Raw genomic sequence first — 16,557 nt, forward strand, 5'->3', positions numbered from 1 at the left:
TACTGTTTATGAGAATTTTGTGTAAAGATCACCTTTGGTCCATGGTAGGAATTACAAAAAAATGTCTTTTTTGGGAGCACCTGGTTTGTTCAGTCAGTAAAGCACTTGACTCTTGATCTTGGGGTTGTGAGTTCGAGCCCCAAGTTGGATGTAGGGATACTTAAAAATAAAATCTTAAAAAAAAAAAAAGTTTTAATAGATTTAAAAAAAAAAATAGGGACGCCTGGGTGGCTCAGTCAGTTAAACATCTGCCTTTGGCCTAGGTCATGGTCCCAGCGTCCTGGGTTCCAGCCCTACTTTGGGCTCTCTGCTCAGCAGGTAGCCTGATTCTCCCTTTCCTTTTGCCTGCCACTCCCCCTGCTTGTTCTCTCTCTCTCTCTCTCTCTTTCTGTGAAATAAATAAATAAAATCTTTTTTTTTTTTATGTTATTTCTGATTTTGTGGTTCATAATTGGACTTCGCTTATGGTAGTTTTTATCCTGAAGAAATCTTTTTATGTTTACATATACTGACCATACCTGCTTTTCTTTCTTTCTTTTTTTTTTTTAAGATTTCATTTATTTATTTGACAGACAGAGATCACAAGTAGGCAGAGAGGCAGGCAGAGAGAGAGGAAGGGAAGCAGGCTCCCTGCTGAGCAGAGAGCCCGATGCGGAACTCGATCCCAGGACCCTGAGATCGTGACCTGAGCCGAAGGCAGCGGCTTAACCCACTGAGCCACCCAGGCGCCTTTTTTTTTTTTTTTTTAAAGATTTTATTTATTTGACAGAGATCACAAGTAGGCAGAGAGACAGGCAGGGGGGGCGGGGGGAAGCAGGCTCCCCACCTAGCAGAGAGCCCGATGAGGGGCTTGATCCCAGGACCCTGGGATCATGACCTGAGCCGAAGGCAGAGGCTTTAACCCACTGAGCCACCCAGGCGCCCCCATACCTGCTTTTCTTTAATGGATTCTAGATTTGGTAAATTTCAATTTACCTTTATTTAAACTGTTAAAATTAGGTATTACAGAATTGAAATCTTAGTCATCAGATGTCCGAACACCAAAAATCCCAGATTCCCAGCAATAATTAAACCAAATCCTACAAGTATACATCTTTAGTTAATATGTACCTTGCTTGGAACAAAAATCTGAAGACTGATTTAGGAAGTAGATGAGTCAGGGGTAATCCTTCACTTATAAAGGGACATACAATAGAAAAGCTTCCTTTAAATAATGAACTGAGATAAGTAATTAACTGGGTTTAAATGTATAGCTGTCCAGGGCTTGTATAAGTGTGTGTGTGGGGGGGGGTCGCCTGTATTTGCATCACCTACAAAAAATATTTGAGCATCTGTTGAGCGCTGGCTGGGCAGTGAGCAGCCTGATCTGTGCGGTGTGACGGTTCAGTTGAAATTCCAGCGCTGCCTTGTGTGCAGCTGAACAAGTTTTCTCCTCTCTCCAGGCCTAATTCCTCACTTAAAAAATGATGAGAATAATACTGGAGAGCTTACTACAAGGATTAAATGAAAAACAGCTTATGAAATTCTTAGCACAGGTCCAATGATAAAGGCTCAGCCAACAACCCTCCTATTCCATTTAGTTGTAGTACTCATTCTCTACAGAGATTTAAAGAATTCATCCCTCTCCATTCAATTAATTTATCCACTTGGTGCCTTACTAAATAACTTATATATTAGTCCATCATTCATTCAATCATTTCTTTATTCCGTTGTTCATTTACTCATATGTTCACTCATGCACTGGCACAGAGATCTGAGCTCCTAACACAGGCCAGGTCCTGGGCTAGCCTTGAAGACATGGGGATGTCTACTGACCTCTCAACTCTAGAGTCCAAGGGTTGAGGCTCAAAAATCTTCTCACGCATTCTACATGCGCCGCCATACTTATTACTGTGTTTACTATACACGAAGACCTTACATCCAACGGCTGACTGTTACTCTATGACATCATAACCTCCTGGTTGCCTTTCTTTTTTCTTTGTTCCTCCTCTTCTCCCCCCTTCCTCCCTACCACTCTTCCCTTCTACCCTCTCTCTGCCTCTGCCCAGAGTCCCTTGGCATTACCAAAGCCACATAACAACTCCGACTCTGGAGTCTGGCCAACCTGAGTTGACTCTGAGCTCCTCTACTTCCTGGTTAAGGGCTGACCCCCAGTCTCCTCATCTGTGAAATGGGGACGATATCCACTTTAGTCCAATGACTGAATTAAACAGGCATGTCACTCCTTGGCTGTGAAGAAACATTTAATACCAGGGAGATATGATTATCAATTCAAATCACAGCGGGTAGAGCATCTACGCTCTTAGACATTATGCTCAGTGCTGTGGAAGACACAGAAAAGGCTAAGGTAGTCTCTTGCAGTCAGAAGCCCCAGCCCAGGGGGGGACACACAGAGTGCTGCAGAAGAGTGGCCCTTACTTGCTATTACCAAGGAAAGGAACAAGTGTTTTTTGAGCCCCTCACTCCTGGACACTGGACTTGCTCAGAGACCTGTGCCAAGCAGGCTGTGAGGTTGTTGCTGCCTTCTCTGGTTTCATTTGCAGCTCCAATCTGGAATTATCTATAGCTTTAAAGTCATTTACTGGGGCTTCTGGGTGGTTCAGTTGGTTAAGTGTCTGCTTTGGTTCAAGTCATGATTGCAGGGTCCTGGGTTCGAGCCCTGTCGTCAGGCTACCCCTGCTTCTCCCTCTCCCTCAGCCTGCTACTCTATCTGCTTGTGTTCTCTCTCATCCTCTCTCTTTCTCTCTATCAAATAAATAAATAGCATCTTTAAAAATAAATAAATAAACTCATGGGACGCCTGGGACGCTTGCGTGGTTCTGTTGGTTAAACGCCGGCCTTTGGCTCCGATCATGATTCCAGATCAAGTCCTGTACTGGGCTCCTTACTCAGCAGGGATCCTGCTTCTCCCTCAGCCTGCCACTCCCCCTGCTTGTGTTCTCTCTTTCTGGGAAATAAATAAAATCTTTTAAAAAATTAATTAATAAGGTCATGTATTTTGGTGGTAAGTTTGACTATAGATTGTGGCTTAGCATATACAAAGGAATTAATGTTAATTTGTACAAAGTGATAAGAGTAAAATATGTCCTAAATTTTCAGGTAGATGTGTAATAACTGAGGCAGGAAATGATAGGACCTCAGGTATTTGCTTTTTATTATTTATTTATTTATTTATTTATTTATTTTTAGGTATTTGCTTTTTAAAAACTGGAGGGAAAGAAGAGAAAAGGGTGAGCTACAAATGCCAAAGTACTGGTAATTATTACTGAATTGGGTTTGTTTTACCGTTCATTCTGGGTGATTCATTATGCTATTCTCTCAATTTTGGTGTATTTCATAAGTTTTACAATAGAAAAAGTGAAATATTTAGAGTTGGGGAGTGGGAGCATCACTTTATAGGAGCAGAGAGGAAGGAAACTTAGCCACAAGCAGCATTCCCATTTAGGCGCGGGGGCAGACAGGACAGTGCTGGAAAGGTGCCTAGTGGGCAAGGTCACTGGCCACAGGGGTTGACACTTACTTCGTTTGCAGGGCTTTTGCTAGGTGCCCTTGGTGACAGACTTCACAGCAGCTGGTCCTTAGCGAATTTACCAGGAGAGCAAAGAAGCCTGGTATATAACAGCCCCTCCCCTGACCCCAAAGGGAAAAGCTCAGGTACCCAACTAGAACAGTCTGGCCCAGCGGTCCTCTCGCGGCGAGTTCATCGCATTTCTTCTATCGCCTCCGTTTCAACTGAAAAGAGGATGAACCCAAGGTCACCCAATCAGTCTGTTCTTAATCTCAAACCCCATGCAGTTGGTTTAGGTTAGCTTATTTCCAATTCCCTCCACTCCCACCACTCCACTCAGGTAAGCACTTTCATTAGTTTCCTTCCTGAGTTTCTTTTTGTAAGCACAAGCAAATACAAACACACATCCTCCAAGTGTGTTTTGAACAGGCTTAAAACTAACAACAAAGCAAATTGAAAATACAGAAAATTGCCCAGTTCCAGGTAAAGAGCGAAGTCTGGGAGTTGTTGCCTTGTAGATAAGATCTAAAGCTGAGGGAGTGGAAGGGATAACAGATAATGGAGGAAGATAGGAGGAACAGGAGGAAGGAAAGAAAAGGCACCACCCCCACAGCGTCTGCAGGAGAAGAGAAACAAAGAAACAATGGAAAAATTGAGAGAGAGAAAAAAATTTTTTTAAAGATTTTATTTATTGGGCACCTGGGTGACTCAGTGGGTTAAGCCGCTGCCTTAGGCTCAGGTCGTGGTCCCAGGATCCTGGGATCAAGTCCCGCATCGGGCTTTCTGCTCGGGCAGGGAGCCTGCTTCCCCCCCACCTCTGCCTGCCTCTCTGCCTACTTGTGCTCTCTGTCAAATAAATAAATAAAATCTTTAAAAAAATAATTTAAAAAAAGATTTTATTTATTACAAGCAGGGGGAACGGCAGAGGGAGAGGCGGATGCAGGCTCTGTGCGGAGTAGGGAGCCCGACGCAGGGCTCGATCCCAAAACCCTGGGATCATAACCTGAGCCAAAGGCAGGTGCTTAACCTACTGAGCCACCCAGGTGTCCCTCAAGAGAGAATATTTTAAGAAGAAAGGAGTAAGTTATCAGTTGTGATACTTTCTTCTAATGTGTAAATAGAGCTGCATAAACCCACCTGGAAAGATAGCTAAGTTAAAGAAGGAGTTCAGAGTAAATGTATTTTCTGATCCCATTTTTGCAAAAATCTATCTGATCGATATCCATCTATACGTCTTGGGGACAAAGAAGTCTGGAAAACATTAAAGAGAAACTAATAGGGAGAAATCCTGGTGAGCATGTTTGTGGGAAGAGGTGCCTTTTTTAATTTGCTCACTTCAGTTCAGTAAGCACTTTTTACCACAGTACCTTTATTTTTTAAAGACTTTATTTGTCAGAGAGAGACAGAGCACAAGCAAGAGGAGCAGCAGGCAGAGGGAGAAGCAGGCTCCCCGCTGAGCAAGGAGCCTGATGTGGGACTCGATTCCAGGACCCTGGGATCATGACCTGAATGGAAGGCAGACGCTTAATCCACTGAGCCACCCAGGAGTCTCAAGAGCACAGAGGAGAAACTACTGGTTAGAGCCATCTATATTCAGAATTTCTGGGGCACTTGGGTGGTTCTGTCATTGGGCATCTGCCTTTGGCTCGGTCATGATCCCAGGATGAGCTCCACATCGGGCTCCTTGCTCAGTGGGAAGCTTGCTTCTCCCTCTCCTGCTCTACCCACTTGTGTTCCCTCTCTTGCTGTGTCTCTCTCAAATAAATAAATAAATAAATAAATAATTTTTTTAAAGAATTTTTCTTTTTTTCTTATTTAAGTAAACTCCATGCCCACTGTGGGGCTCAAACTCATGACCCAAGATCAAGCATCTCATTCATGGCTCTACCAAATCAGCCAGATGCCACTGTATTCAGAATTTCTGAGGCTGTAGAGATTTAGATTAAAAGTGCTGGCTTTAGGGGCTTGTGGGTGGCTCAGTTGTTGAGTCTCTGACTCTTGATTTTGGCTCCTGAGAGGTTCCTGAGGTTCCTGAGATCCAGCTCTGGGCCAGTTCCCTGCTCAGTGGGGAGTCTGCTTCTCTCCCTCTCCCTCTGCCCCCCCCCCCCCCGCATTTTCTCTTTCTCTCTCTCTCTCTCTCCCTCTCTACTCTCCCAAATAAATAAATAAATCTTGGGGCACCTGGATGGCTCAGTGGGTTAAAGCCCCTGCCTTCGGCTCAGGTCATGATCCCAGGGTCCTGGGATCGAGCCTCGAATCAGGCTCTCTGCTCAGCAGGGAGCCTGCTTCCTCCTCTCTCTCTGCCTGCCTCTCTGCCTACTTGTGATCACTGTCTGTCAAATAAATAAAAGCTTTAAAAAAAATAATAAAATAAAATAAAGAAATAAATCTTAAAAAAAAAAAAAAAGTCACTGACTTCAGAACCTAATAAGCCTGAGCTTAAAACCAGCTCTACCCCCAGGAACAAATTCACCTCTCCAAAGCTCAGTTTCCTCACTGGTAAAATGGTGATTATGATGATAATTACCTCACAGATTGTGATAAGGATTAAATAAGGAAGTGCAAAGAAAGCATTTAGTACAGCAGCAGGCTCACGGAAAAAGCTCAGTCAATATTAGTTGACCCTTAAAATAGTTATTACAACAGCGTCTGGGTGGCTCAGTGGGTTAAGCCTCTGCCTTCAGCTCAGGTCATGATCCCAGGGTCCTGGGATCAAGCCGCATTGCACAGGGCTCTCTGCTCAGCGGGGAGCCTGCTTCCTCCTCTTTCTCTGCCTGCTTCTCTGCCTGCTTGTGATCTCTGTCTGTCAAATAAAATAAAATCTTAAAAAAATTTTTTAGGGGCGCCTGGGTGGCTCAGTGGGTTAAGCCGCTGCCTTCGGCTCAGGTCATGATCTCAGGATCCTGGGATCGAGTCCCGCTTCGGGCTCTCTGCTCAGCAGGGAGCCTGCTTCCCTCTCTCTCTCTCTCTGCCTGCCTCTCTATCTGCTTGTGATCTCTCTCTGTCAAATAAATAAATAAAATCTTTAAAAATAAATAAATAAAACTTCTTAAAAATTTTTTTTAAATAATAAATCAATTAGAACAGTACTCAGCATCTACTAAGCACTCAAATATTATTTATATTGTTATTTTTTTAAGATTTTTTTTTTTTTAAGAGAGCATGAGTGAGGGGAGGGGCAGAGGGGGAGCGGAGAGAGAGCAGCAGACTCCCCGCAGAGCGCAGAGCCCACGACCCTGAGATCATGACCTGAGCCAAAATCAAGAGTCAGACACTCAACCAACCAACCAAAGCAGGTGCCCTGGTATTGTCATTATTTTTATGATTATTATTGGCTCTCATTCTAGGATTGCCTTACCCTCATATTTCTTCAGCCCCATTTCTGCAACTGTATAGGTATTTTAAGTAAGAGACTTCAAATCTTTTTTTGAAAAGAGTACAAGCAAACAACTACATAAATGTATTTTTAATATGCCAGTCACTGTGTTCAGTGCTTGAAGAATACAAAGATAAGCAAAAGATTGTTTCTGTCTTCAAGGAAATGCTCGGTCTAGTCGGGGAGACACACATACCCACAGCTATAACCCAAGTACAGACTATGGTAAGCCACTCAGTAAAAGTGTGCACGCGCCAGGAGGACCCAGAAGCTGAGACCTGTGGAGGCTTCCTAGAGAAGGTGTCATGGGAGCCACCCTGCCCAGGAAACACGGATGACAGAGCAGGGATTCCAAGTGGAGAGAGCCATGGATGACCCAAGATGAGACTGATGTGCTCCCCCATGCTGCTAGGTCTCACAGTGGGGGTGTGTTTGTGTGTGTGTCAGTCAAGCCCTGTTTTTGTCAGTTCAACTCAAGGGGTGTGAAAAGGGTAAGAAGAGACAACAGACAATGCCCAAGGGCACCTTTCTTTTTCAAGAGAAAGGAAAAAGAGTAAGACCCGAACCCAATCCTGTGAGGTGGGAAGATCCACTTGGCTGCCAGGCAGGGAAACAGCTGTGAACACCAGGTTAAGTAGCACTCGTTTTGAGGGAGGAGGGAATGGAAGATTTGGGAGTGGAAAATGGGAGGGGTCCTCTGCCAGGATCCATCTGCAGTGCCCAGCAAACGCCCAAAGCCTCTGACACTTTCCTTGGTCTCAGAGATAAAGTCTCCTTTTCCTTCATGGTGTGGGCTCCACTTCAGGTCTTCCAGAACCACATTTTGGCACAATCTCTTAACGTGTTCTATCGCCTCTAAGCAGAGTGACCCCAGATGACTTTGGTCCCGCAGCCCTTTCCTCTGATGGTACAGGGAGGGCTCATCACAGTTATCGTCCAGCCCCAAATGTCCCTAAGAAGTGACGGTGTGGGGGCACCCGGCTGGCTCAGTTAGTAGAGCCTCTGACTCTTGATCTCAGGGTCCTGCGTTCAAGCCGCACGTTGGGTGGAGCAATTACTTGAAAAAAGAGAGAGAGAGATGTCAATGTTTGCCACTGGGGCTCCCTTGGGCGGATTGTGCGATAGAATGTCCAGCTGCTGGGTGCTCGGGGCTCATCTCTCCTTCCGTTCCTGAAAATGAATAAGCTACCGGTTTCTGAGAGCCTCTACTGCGTCAAGCCCTGTGCAAAGCGCTTATCTGTGCTGCCAGTGGGCTAACGAGGGGGCAGCTCATGGCCTCTGGAATGCAGCAGCAACACGGACTTTTTCTTTCATTTCTGCCCTTGGAGACTTGATCTCCAGAAGTCAAGTGATCAACTTCCAGAATACTTCAGGTGCCATCACAAAGTTTGGTATCGCTAAGGGCTATGCTGACAGAAGTGTAGGAATAATTCCAGGTGACCCAGACCCTTTCTTTTTCCAGAAGAAGGGCAGGTAGTATCTGTTTAAATGTCATGTGAAGCATTTACAACCTCATTTTCCTTTGTCAACCTTTCCTTCCTTCTGGGTTTTTTGTTTGTTTGTTTGTTTTTAAGATTTTATTTATTTATTTGACAGACAGAGATCACAAGTAGGCAGAGAAGCAGGCAGAGAGAGAGAGAGAGAGAGAGAGGAGGAAGCAGGCTCCCTGCTGAGCAGAGAGCCCAATGCTGGGCTCGATTCCACAACCCAAGCAGAAGGCAAAGGCTTTAACCCGCTGAGCCACCCTGGCGCCCCCTATCTTCTGTTTCTTTAAGGTGGTATTTCCCAAGTTGGCCATTCGGAGGAATCACCTGAAGAGGTTAAAAAAGAGGTGACACCCTCCCACCCTAAGAAATTGTGATATAATCTGGAGTACAACCTGGGCCTCTGGATTTTTTTTTTTTTTATTCCCATGTACTATATATATATATATATAAAGACTTTATTTATTTAGTAATCTCTGTACCCAGTATGGGGCTTGAACTGACCACCCTGAGATCAAGAGTCACATGCTCGGGCACCTGGGTGGCTCAGTTGGTTGAGCGACTGCCTTTGGCTCAGATCATGATCCTGGAGTCCCGGGATCGAGTCTCTCCCTGTTGGGCAGGGAGTCTGCTTCTGCTTCTCCCTCTGATCCTCCCCCTTCTCATGCCTGCTCTCTCTCGCTCTCTCTCCCATTCTCTCTCTCTCTCTCTCTCAAATAAATAAATGGAATCCTAAAAAAAAAAAAGGTCACATGCTCTACTGAGTGAGCCAGCCAGGTGTCCCAATTACTTCACACATTTAATAATTGCAGAATATATATATGTATGTATATATATATATGTATGTATATTTATATGTGTGTGTGTGTATATATATATATATATATATATATTTTTTTTTTTTTTTTTTTTTTTTTTTTGAGAGGGAGAGTGCACACAAGCACGAGCATGAGTCAGGGAGAGGCAAAAGGGGAAGAAGAAGAGGGAAAGGATCCCAAGCCAGAGGAGGAGGCAGGGCTCAATCCCACAACGCTGAGATCCTGACCTGAGTCCAAACCAAGAGTCAGGCTCTTAACCATCTGAGCTACGCAGGTGCACCAGCTACAGAATATTTCATCGTAGGGATTATATTAATCGATTTAAACAATCCCTTGGAACTGGACATTTATGTTGTTTCCAGTAGTTCTGTATTATAAACAAGTACAGGAGACATATTTGCACATACTGTGCAAACATTTCTGTAAGATTCATGAGGTGAAATCGCTTAGTCAAAGAACATAATACGTAGGTAAGTATTTATACACTTATGTATTTATTTCTGGGTTTCGGTCAATGAACAAAGGAAGCACCTCATGTTGTCTTTTGCTCGGTGCATACGTGGACTTATTGTGACTGAAGTGGCTTCTGAGGATGGGATCCTTGGCCCTGTGAGGCTGAGGGCTGGCCGGTCTACTGCAGGCCACCACATCCAGGGCTATGTCATCCTTCCTCTCCCCGCAGGGTGCCTTTTGATGTGTTGGCCCCTGACCTAGGAAGCTGGAGGCACTTTGTGAACTATCAGAAGTGGTGGAACATGCCAGTGAGGATCAACCAGCTCTCATTTTGACTGAAGCTAGGCCCTGTCCACAGAGGCAGGGCCTGAAAGAAATGAAGGAGGGTCAGGGGGCAGCAAATCCGAGAGCCATGCTCGAATCTTGACAGGGCTTCTCAAAGAGATAAGGAAGAACTGTCCCTTTTCCTGGCCTGCCCTGCTGACCTAGTGTTGGAAACAAAATGTGGGCTCTTCAGGAGGCCGTCTTAGGGGGGCAAGGGGTGCTCAGGTGGGGTCAATCCTGAGGCCCCAGGAAGGGTCAGGATGATGGCCTGATTTTGGAGCTAGTTGGCAAACATGTAAACAATAGAGTCTGAGGAGTTGTGCAGGAGAACGTGAGGCAGGGGTTACCGGAGCGGAGCGTCCTCAGACTTATACTCAAGGTATGGGGTAGGGGGTAGGGAGTAGGGAGTCGGGGGGGGGGGGCGCGGGAAGACCTGGGCTCATATTTTGCGCTGCTGCTGGTAGCTGACTGCCCTTGACTGTGTGGAGGCTTGGGGCAAGCCTCGCCTCTGAGCCCTTGCCTCACCTGGAAAATGTGGCCCATACTCATGTCACCTGGGGTTGTTTTGGGATTTACCGGAGGGACCAGATATAAAGGCACTCAGCGCCGTTCTCAGTTCTTAATAAATAGTGCCTGCATTTATGAGCAGATTAGGAAGCCTAGCAAAAAGATAGGGACCAACATCCTCCAGGGCAGTCCCCACGTGGGGCCTGGAACCGAGATGCTGGAGGCTACTAGCATGCAGCTGCTGAGTGGGACATCCTGTCCTTGGACAAAGGGCCTGCTCCTTCCGCCGCATTCTAGCCTGGGGACTTGAGCCTGGTGTCCCTGTTGCTATTCCTGCCTTGGCCCCGTTTCCCCGGCAAGTACCCTGAACCTCCAGACACGTACCCTCAACTGTGACGAGGGTCCAGGGGTCTCATGGACGAGGGTCCAGGGGTCTCGTGGACCCGTGGCCCTGGCCGTGGCCCGGTGGGAAAGAGGGGAGTGGCGTTGGCAGTGGGGAAGCTGTAAAAAATGTAAATGGTGCAGCACGGAGCATGGCTCCAGCTGTCTGGCACTCTCAGGAGCTGGCAAGAGCCCAAGGAGGGAGCCCGACACCCCGGGCGCCTTTTGTCCCTGGTCTTGGCTATGTAAAAGGTGGGGGAAGGGGCAAGAATCCATGGAACTTGTCCATTCATCGGAGCCCCCCTGCTGCCAGCAGGTGCGAGGATGGGGGAGGGAGATGCGGACTCTGGCCTGGAAGGTTTAGAAATAAGAATTGCAACTCAGCATGCAGTGGACTGACAAACAGATTCCTCAGGTTCTCCCTCTAAGGCTGTGAACCTTCAGGCCAGCCAGACTCCATCCTGCTTTGAATGCGGCCGTGAACTGGTTCCCTGCCCCCCAGTTGGCCTCCAACCGCCCCTCTCGCCGGGTCCCAAATCCCAGCTTTGCTCGCTCTGCCAAAGAACGCTGCTTCGCCAGGCCTCCTCCCAAGCCCGTTTGATTTTCTGAGGTTTTTGTTTGTTTTACTTTGTCTGCTCCTCTCTGGCTTCCAGCACCTTCTCCAAAACACCACATTCAAGCATTAGATGTTGCTTGGACCGAATTCTTAGAAAAAGCAGTGTGGGGAGAGGAAGGACTTGGAACCACACAAACCTGAGTCCGAACCCTGCTCTGACGGTCCCAGTTGAGTGTGTTCAAGGCAAGTCACAAACCTTCCCAAGCCTGAGTGTTCTGTAGGTAGAATAGAAATTCCCTTTGTTTTTCCCTCTCAAGGTTCTTGTACAAATTAAACTCTGAGTTAATGTTTAGAAAGCTCTTAGCACAATTCTTGGCACAGAATAGATGCTCAATGAATACTAAGTTATTCCCCATAACAATCCTAGGAAAGTAAGGCGGAACTTCCCTACAGTCTTGTTTCGATTTCTATTTCCCTGTTGCTAGACAGATTAATCTTTTTTTGTATGTATATTGGCCATTTGCATATCTTATGTGAGTTGTCTGTTCATATCTGCCGTCCATCTTTCTCTTTTCTTCTTTTTTAAGATTATATTTATTTAGTTGACAGAGAGAAATGCAGCTAGAGAGGGAACACAAGCTGAGGGAATGCGAGAGGGAGAAGCAAGGAGCCCTATGCGGGGCTTGATCCCAGGACCTTGGGATCATGACCTGAGCCAAAGGCAGATGCTTAACAACTGAGCCACCCAGGCACCCAGAGCATCCACTTTTCTTTTAGGGTTTTATGGGCTTTTTTGGGGTCTTTGGTTTAATAATTGGTGGAACACCTTTATACATTCTGAAGTTCTTTGTTAATACAGTCTGCAGATTTTTTTCTTTTGGCCCATTACCTGCTTTGGCTTTTTTTTTTTTTTTTTTAAGATTTTATTTTTAAGTCCTCTCCACACCCCACGTGGGGCTTGAACTCACAACAACCCGGAGACCAAGAGGGAGTCTTCTACCGACTAAGCTGGCCAGGTGCCCCGCTTTGGGCTTTTTGCTGTCTTTCAACGTACAGAGTCTGTTTTTCTTTCTACACAGTGTACGCCCAAATCTGCCTATAAGGGCGGGGTCCTCTATAGGGTGATTTAGTTGGCAGTTTTGGGGGCCGCAGTGACTCTCCCCTTGACCAGTGCCCGGCCCAGAGCTTTCTCAAACCCTCCATTGTTCTTTAAACAAACGGGAAAAGGCTGCGGTGTTTGACCGGTCCTGCCGAATCCTACTTCTGTCCCCAAATGTACACACTCCCACCTACTGGTTTCTGGAAGGATCACAGCTTTCTTTTACTGGCTGGCTGATTTGGGAAAGCTCCAAGATCTGACTGAGAAATTAGCAGCTGAATGAGACTGTGGAGGTCCTCCATTAACCCTCTCTTTGGGGCTCAGGGCTGACTAGATCTCTCCATAGTCCCCATTCCAGCCATTTGCCCAGACTCACATTAACTGACCATTTACCTGATGCGTTTCTGAGAAGTTGTGTGTAAATCTAATTTGATAGATTGTATTTTAATGCTCTGGGAGAGAAGGAAATTAAAATAAATGTTGTAAATTCTAACTCATTTATTGGGCGCTTCGCATGTGCCATCCGCTGAAGGAGCGCTTTAAAGACCTTACTTAATCCTCATGAGCATGAGGAAAGCTCAAAAATGTCTCCATTTTATAAATAAGGATCCTGAAGATCGAAGGGGTTGTTAGGTAGCTTGGCCAAGGTCACCCAGTTGGAATGTTGCCAGATTGGCAAATAAACGTGTAGGGGCCCAGTGAAATTTGAATTTCATATAAACGAGTAATTTTTTTAATATAGCAGACCTCAAAGGTTGCATATGCAGTATTTTATCTGGCAACTCTATCCACACGCACGTAAGTGGGGAATGTGAACTGGAATCCAAGTCTCCTGATTGCCTGGCGCCTTCCAGTGGTAAGACCACAGAGTACGCACATGGGATTCTTTGAAAAGGGAAGCACCTTCTTATACTAAGTTTTGGGCTCCGCCTCAGACATGCTGAGTAAAGGGTCTGGGGGCAGTTACATCCCTAGCAAGCACCCTCAGCCACGAGCCCCCACTCCTCAGGGAGTCCTCTGCACTCTGAATTTTTTTTTTTTTAAAGAAGTCTTTTTTTTTTTTTAAGATTATTTATTTATTTGACAGACAGAGATCACAAGTAGGCAGAGAGGCAGGCAGAGAGAGAAGAGGAAGCAGGCTCCCTGCTTAGCAGAGAGCCCGATGCAAGGCTCAATCCCAGGACCCTGAGATCATGACCTGAGCTGAAGGCAGAGGCTTAACCCACTGAGCCACCCAGGCTCCCCTGTGCTCTGACTTTTGAGAGCACTTTGGTATGTACCCAGCTTGCAAATTTAGATGCCCATATTCTGCGGTCTAAGGTTGCCAACATTCCTAGTCACTCTTCACATTCCTTCAGTCATCCATCCATTCAACTCCCTGACAAGTATTTACAGCTGGAGGGCCTGTCCTGCCAGCCAGAGATAAAAAGATGAATTAGACGCAGCCCCTGCTCTTGAGGAGCACAGACTGGTAAGTAAACAGACGCATTAGGTGGGTGGTGGGTGATAGGTATTTGGTCCAAAACAGAGGGGGTCGGGGTGGGAGAAGTCAGATACAAATTCCAGAAGATTCGCTTCAGCCAAATCTTGAAGGGTCCATAGTGAGGCACCTGGGAGGCTCAGGTCATGATCCCAGGATCCTGGGATCAAGACCCTCATTGGGCTCCCTGCTCCACAGGAAGCCTTCTTCTCCCTCTCCCACTCCCCCTGCTAGTGTTCCCTCTCTAGCTGCATTTCTCTCTGTCAACTAAATAAATATAATCTTAAAAAAATTTTATGAAGGGTCCATAGTTTTGTTTTCCTCTGAAGGGATATAACACAGGATAACGGATATAAATTTTAGCCAGTGGTTATATCTTGCCATAAGAGATAAATTCAGATGAAGGAGAAAATGAACACAAGGGCTCCAGAGTCAGACCTCTTGGTTATATACAAGTTCCACCACTTACTGGTCATGAGACCGTGGCCATGTACTAACCCGTCCTCTCCGTGCCTCAATTTATCTTCTGGGAGATGGGGATGACAACATTATCTTCCTCATTGGTTTGGTGTACAATTAAGGAATCCATATAAAAAATAATGCCTACCACAGCTCCTGAAAAGTAGTAAGGATACAATGGAGGTCCACATTGACAATTTCCCCTTCTCTTCTAGATCTTTCCTTCAGCCTACAAATGCATTGTATTATCTTTCCATCCTTAACCTCCGATCCTCCTCTGACTATTGGTACATAGTCTGTTCCTTTTTTTTTTTTTTTAATGGCACAACTCAGAATTACCTTTTCCTAATTGTCTATTTCTACTTTCTCACCTCCTCTCTCCTGAACTCTCTCCATGGAACCTGCCTTTGGCAAGGCTGCTGCTAACCTTCACAATGCAGTTCCAGTGGGCAATTCTGTTTCTGTCTCCTTAACCCCATAGCAGTATTCGATGCAGCTGGTAGTGTTTGCTTCCCTTGGCTCCCAGGCACCACACTCACCTGGTTTTCTCCTCCTCCTTCCCTGCTGCTGCTTCCCCATCTCCTTGGCTGCCTCTTCCTCCTCCTGTCCTGGTCCTACTCCTAGATGTGAAAGTCCACAGGGCTCAGTCCTTCTCTGTCTATAGTCACTTCTTAGGTGATCTCTTGTAGTCTACTGATTTAAAATCCCACCTTTTTTCTGATGATTCCCACGTTGATAGCACCCACTCATATCTCTCCTGAACTCAAGCCTAAACAGCCCATTGCCTGTGTAACATCACCACTGGGTGTCCAGTAGGCATCTTTGATTCAGCCCATCTGTAAACAGACTCATGACTTACCACCTGTCCCTACCCAGAATCTGTTCTTCCTTCAGAGTTTCCCATCCCAGTAAATAGTACCTTCATTCATTCGATTGTCCCGGCCAAAAGGCTTAGAATCACTCTTGATTCCTCTTTTCTCTCATTCCCCACCCCCAAACTCAAATTATTTTCATTCTAGTTTCTTTCTTTTTTTTTTTTAATTTTACTTATTTATTTGAGAGTGAGAGAGTGAGAGAGAGAACATGAGAGGGGAGAAGGTCAGAGGGAGAAGCAGACTCCCCACGAAGCTGAGGTGGGACTCAATCCTGGGACTCCAAGATCATGACCAGAGCTGAAGGCAGTCGCCCAACTGACTGAGCCACCCAGGCGCCCTATGCATTCCAGTTTCAAAGGGCATCCCACATCGGATACTTCTCACTTCCTCGAAGCATGGTTTCTTAGCTTCCATACTTCAGACGTTCTGGATTAGGCAATTCATTGTTCTGAGAGCCGGCCTGTGCTCTGTTGCTGGATGCTCGGCTGCATCTGTGCTCTTTCCCCAATAGATGCTAGTAGCATCTTACTGGTTGTGACAACCAAAAATGTCTCCAGCTGTCACCAAATGTCCCTGGCCTGGGTAGTAGGGGATGGACAGGGTGGGATAAAATCACCTTGGTTGAGAACCATGTCTCCACAGCTACCATTCCCTAGTTTCAACCATTATTCCCTCCTACCAGGTAACCTCCTCACTGGTTTCCCTACCTCCATTCTTCTCCTCCTTCTCCATATAGCAGCAACCAGAGTAATCTTTTTTTTTTTTTTTTTTAATTTACTCAAAATAGGCTCCATGCTCAGTGTGGGACTTGAACTCATGACCCTGAGACCAAGAGTGCATGCTTTACCAACTGAGTTAGCCAGGCACTCTTGAATGAATTATCCTTTATTTTTTTTTTTAAGATTCTATTTATTTATTCGAGAGACACAGAGTGAGCAAGAGAGAGCACATGAGCAGGGGCAGAGGCAGAGACAGAAGTAGGCTTCCCTGTTGAGCAAAGAGCCGGATGTGGGGCATGATCCCAGGACCCTGGGATCATGACCTGAGCTGAAGGCAGACACTTAACAACTGAGCCACCCAGGTGCCCCTAACATTTTTTCTTTTAATCTTTGTTTTTTGTTTTTTTTTTTTTTAAAGATTTTATTTATTTATTTGACAGAGAGAGATCACAAGCAGGCAGAGAGGCAGGCAGAGAGAGAGGAGGAAGCAGGTTCCCTGCTGAGCAGAGAGCCCGATG

This window comes from Lutra lutra, chromosome 7, assembly GCF_902655055.1.
Source record: "Lutra lutra chromosome 7, mLutLut1.2, whole genome shotgun sequence".
Taxonomy (NCBI): Eukaryota; Metazoa; Chordata; class Mammalia; order Carnivora; family Mustelidae; genus Lutra; species Lutra lutra.